The sequence below is a fragment of the Zophobas morio genome, unplaced genomic scaffold, assembly GCF_036711695.1.
Source record: "Zophobas morio isolate AGI-343-1 ecotype UQ-CSIRO unplaced genomic scaffold, CSIRO_AGI_Zmor_V1 ptg000255l, whole genome shotgun sequence".
Taxonomy (NCBI): domain Eukaryota; kingdom Metazoa; phylum Arthropoda; class Insecta; order Coleoptera; family Tenebrionidae; genus Zophobas; species Zophobas morio.
Window position 1 is genome coordinate 14,970 of NW_026972359.1, and position 5,936 is coordinate 20,905.

The window sequence follows — 5,936 nt, forward strand, 5'->3', positions numbered from 1 at the left end:
CAGAACATAATGAAATGGTTGCAGTCAACTAGAAAATATTCATTTTAAAATATAAAAATACAAAAACATAACAAAAAACCTTTAGAAAGCCTTAATGTATTATGTACCGGATAAATGGAGTATAATATAACGGAATTTTGGTAATTGTAAGTAAGTTAACCCGCTGGAGCTATTGATTTTTTCGAGTAAAACGCTCACTGAATTCCCATTCCCTCATCCGAATCGTTATAACGTTAACCATTTTTTATAGTTCCTTTTTCTCTTTTATTTTATGCCTTTTACAACATAAGGCTTTTCTAACCTTATCTCGCGCTTAGTACTACCTCAGAGATCCTTTCATATACTCTCCATTCTGGTTTTTTATTTTTTCTATCTTTCTACATTAGTAGAACAAGTTTACTTTGTTATTCATATAGGACATTAAATTGATACTTTGGGGTTCCATCTAACATAGTCGTGGAAACACGAAATAAGGTTTATATCTATGGAAGTATCCCTATATACTTGTCTCTGAATCGAACTATCCTAGTAAGAGATTAGAAATGAATTATTATAGATGGGCTTAGTAATGACGAAAGAACGGTCTATAGCTAAAGGCTTGGGGGATAACTACAAAAGAGAGCCTATCCCTAGAATGGTTGCCTTATCATATAGGTCTAGCTACCTTATGTTTACTTGGACCTTTCTTGTGCCGTCGTTAATATTTTTCTTTATGGCGCTTAGTTTATGTACGTTTCCGTGACTTCATTTGTTCTCAAAATAATATTCTATTAGAAAAACTCTTCAACTTCTAATATTTACTCAAATAAAATCAAACCAAACCATCTCGTTTATACGCTTCTGTGCCTTTATTTATTGATTTGCGTCTCAGTGCCCCCTTTTCTTAAAGAAAACTTACCACTTAACTATTATGTAATATATTTTTCATTTCCGCATTGTACCTAGCAGAGGTGCACGTGAAAAAGCAAGTAATGCACACTACCATATGTAGTTTAAAAAAATATTTTATGTATTGTACGAACGAACAGCACGCTGGGCCCCCTTTCTTTGTTTTCTTGGGTGCAGATTGCAGAATAATCCTACAAAATTGCTACCTCTCTTTATATTGTTTATAAGTGCTAAAGTCGACACGAGAATTTACGTGATTTGGGGTCCTAACTAACATATATAAATACATATATTAGGTTCTAAAAACCGAAAAGTTACTTTTATAATTAAATTTACTGTACTGTTTTTTTTTTGTAAAATGTTTTCAACGGTTTTTCTATTATTCTCAAGTTGTGTTAAATTGGGAAAAAATAATAAAAAACTTCATAGTTTATATCCAAAAAAAGGTTAAGTAAACCCCAAAAACTACTATATATCGCTATATTACTGTCCAAGCACTCGTTGGGAAAGGGGTTTTTTGGGTAGACAGTGCGTGCGAACTAAGGAGGGTATGACTAGCAACAATGCTGGCCACTGCTTATAGCCTCGTTTTATAACCAACTTTTTTTGCACAATTAGCCAAGTGATAGGCGGCGGATATATTTTTGCTATTACTTCACCTACCTTTTTAATAAGGGAGCACTAATCAAGCATTTTAAAATATTCTGATCCTAGTCGACGAATAATAAGTAGAAACTAAAACTAACTAAAGCTGTTATCTATTAAACGCTCAACTTTAACTGCGGTTCTTGCTACTTTTCACCTTGCTATCAATTTAGAAGAAAGATACTGTTTTTATAACCCTGTAGTTAAGTCCTCATTGCTGATTCTTAGCTCTATTAACTTTATCTTCCGTTTCTTAATTAATAACAGCCAGAATCATTTCTTCTCACTGCACGGCTTTGCCCATCCTAGCTTGTACGAAAGCCTTACAACTTTTAATTAGGTTTTCATAAAATTAATAGCACCAATTATATTAAAAGAGCACGTTTACTACGCAGTTGTCTTAAGGTTGTCCAAACTCATTAGAAAAGGATTTACTAATAATAAATCGACATAAGTATTATATTAAATGTTTTGTAAGGCTTTTAAAAAAGTAATGGCATTTCGTTTATGAATATAATTTCCAACCGAAAGAACATGGTTTTCTTCTTTCTTCATCTTTTCTAAACGAAGACGTTCTTGTGTTACCATTGAAAAAGCCAGCTCACTTTGGAAAGAATTGAAAACTGAGCCCAGAAAAGTCACTGTTATCTTTAATTTTATTTGCACTATACATACTCAGGACTGCAAACTACTTAACTTTTTTCTCGGGCGGGGAATATGCTCTCTCCTAATGTACTTTTACTAGCTTTAAGCACATGCAAACTTACGTGTTACTATACTTGAGATATTATATTGATCAATGGCATATCATAATTTATCTACTGAAGCATATACATCTTCAAGAGGAAATAAAACGTATATTCTCCATGAATCAAACCGGCTTCCTAATACACCGAAGCCGTATACTTGAACAAGAAGTGACAAGCAATATTCGGTGGCGCTAGCACGTCGAGTACATAGACAACTAAGCGGAGTTAACAGTCCAAAGGCTTTAGCCCCCTTTCTCTTGTAAAAAAGTCATTCATCTATGCCTAAAAATATAATTTGAGATTTAATTAATAAATCGTAGTGTAGCTGTATTAAGGCTACCTAAAAATAAAACACAGAATACAGCTTCAACATAATAATTTTTTCACTACAGTTAGAAGCTTTATAGAATTCTTAGCTCATCCTAACGATTTAATTCCTAAGATAATTTATGAACATTTACACTCGTTACAGAAAACTACGACCTTTTTTTACCATCTTAAAGGTTTCTTTTTTTTTTTTATTCAAATATCAGCTCAATATATTTTTTTTAGGCACTCGGGCCAAGCCGTGGTATATATATTTAAGTAAAGATAAGTGTGCATGGTTCGTTTATTTCCTACCTATTTGTTCGATTCTCTAGTTTTGAGCTACAACGCTTTAAAATATAAAACTTAGACGTACTAAGAAACATATAAAAGGCGCTTAAATTTATGTTAGCTAGATAACCTAGTAGCCTATATAATATAATTATGCACTTTTTAGTTGAATACATGCAGGTAAGAAAGCCTCTGTAAATTTTTAATAATGCTTCATTTGAAACATTACGTCATACCCTTAATGCATACCCAGTGCTGAACAAAATTTAAAGAGCAAAAGCCAAAGCGTAGATTATAAAAAAAATTTTAAAAAAAGCATGATTAATATCAATTAATTCCTAGTTATAAACAAGCTATATTTTATAAAAAAAATTAACTCTGTTGAAGTAGTACCAAATTTTAAATTTTTTTTACGTAATTAGCCTAATGATAATTATTTGCATTTTTATTAAAAGAATCTTAAATAAATTATTTTAACCATGCTTAAGGTGAACTTACGGTAAAATTATCTTGACAAATATTCATGGTAGAAATGGGGTTTTCCTTCGTATTTTATTTGCTTTATTTAAACTTGCATTAGTCATTATTATAGCCTATATTTAATTACATATTTTTTCTTAGTGTATTATTGTATAGTTTCCCTGGAATTTTATAATTAAGTTATATTCAGCTTGCAACAACCTACGCCAAACCTTGCCAGTCCCCCGATGAAGGCGTGCCAAACTCCCACCGAATTCCTCAAGCATTAATTACCACCTCAAGGCAGGGTTTTCTTAAACTATGCGGTAGAATACAACTTATTATTCATTATAAAATAAGTAAAAAAAAAGTAGTCCGTATTGCTACCTATATACAAGTAACTTTATGCTCTCGGCGTAGACAAACTTCCTCTTAATTACCTTAAACAGAAAATGCCATATCGCTCTATATACAGTATATCTGGGAGTTAGAATACTCCTATATTATTCTTTTAGTTTTTCTTGAATTTGTCGTAGTACGCTTTATATAAAAAATAAACTTTATCTCTGAAAGTAAGATAAAGTTTTTAATTTTCGTTAAGCCCTATTGTGAGCAAATGCCCACATTTTATGGGCCTCGCCTTTCCCTTCATTATTTATAACAGCTTGGTTAGCCGATATATATTTTATTTACTACATTGTAATTTTAAGAAGTGTTTTACTGTGATAGGTCATTCTATAAGGCCGCCATATTTAAAGCTATTATTATTAAATAATTCACTCCGGCTAAAAGGCCATGAACAATGCTTGTAAATCCACATATGTCTGGTAGGCTTCTCTATCTTAAAACAATCTTTAAATTTTATAACTTTTTTTTTCTGATTTATGAAGAGTAATGTATCACCAAACACTATATTAAGGGCTTTACTTTAGCCTTAAGCTTTTGTAGTATACTCTATCGATCACAGAAGAATGGGTATCGGATAAAAGTCGATAAACGCTATAATAATTAGTGAAATAAATATAGCCAGATGAAAAATTACTTGTGGTAAATACTTTTATAAACAGCCAAACGTATTACAGCACGATCATGTTTACAAGATAATGTACAAACGCTAAATAATTTAACTTTTACTCTCATCAAAAGGTTCCACTCTGGATGCAATTACCGCACGCACTATTCTCGACATCCTTGCCACCAATTTTTCTACATTCCCTGCTGAATATTGTTCCACCCTCTTTGAGGAACCCTTCACCGAGCTTCGGAGAAATTTTCTTTGCGCATGATGCCAGCACTTTTTAACAAATCTCCGACGCCGCCTAAAGAGAAACGACCCCAAATTGTAGAAACCTCCCTGCTTCGTTTTTGGAACTATATATGCCTGTTTAGTCGGACAAAATTTTACGTTTATGACCAAAGACTTCGTATTTGCCATAGTCAGTCCACAACACGCTTTTCTAGTCCTCTGTGTTCTGGCCCACTGAAGAGGTTTTGTATTGCCCCTCGTTGAAGTTGTGGATTCCATACAACAACCAACCTTTGTAAGTTGGCTTGTAAGCGACTTTCTACGCACTAGCAGGGTCTTCTCTTTTGATGAACCCGTTTAGGAGGCTGTAAGCCTCTATAACGCTTATCTATCAGTTTGATTCTTTTGCCTTCCGCTGCTGAGGTGACCCGACATGGGCGAGGACGCTTGAAATTTTTAAGGTTTCCGCGTTTTTGGAACAGACGAATTGTTAGATGGACGGTATATTTTTTCACACCCACTTTTTCGGCGTTGTACTTCATTGAAAAACCTTCCTGACGTAGGATTTTACATTCTTTAAACGTACGATATATAATAATTATAATATTATTAAAAAGAGGTGTAACTCTCATTATAACGTCTTCTTTGAAACACCCAAGAGGGAAATTTTCTAAATGCAATTTATTTTAAAAATGGCGTCATATTCTTAATGCTTGTTATAAGCTAAAATATATCATTATTACATTCGACACTATTTAAGTCAAAAATAAAAGTATTAGCCTCCTCTTAATAATGTATATTAGAAAGTAAAATTATTTGGTTATTAAAAATATATTTATAGCTTTAAAAAATAATTGAATTTAAGCTTTAAAGTTTTTACTTCTTCATTCCAAAGCGTCATTTATCTAAGAACCTCCTGTGCATGTGACAGTTATAATTCGACCTCAAATATAGTTGGCAGATAGCTTTTACTCATCTTATTATGCCTTAGTAGCATATTATAAATTGTGGTGAATTCTTATATACAAAGAAAAACTGAATTTTACCTCAAGATTGTACCTTTAGCCTGCATTGATCGCTTTAAAAACGTGATCGGCACCGTTGTGTAAATTTTTTTTTATCCCGCCTGGGATGATTATCAAACAAGTGTACTGATAAAAAAGAATTGCTTTTCATGTAGTTGACAAGAGCATTTTTACGACCAGGTATTTGTTGAAACAGTATAGACGGTTACTAGTTTTATTGTGATAATACACAACCCGGTATTCTACTAAAAATTACTATCCTATATAGCTAATTTATTTTGCTAGATCATTTTTGAGAGTTAACTCGATTCTTATATATTATTACTC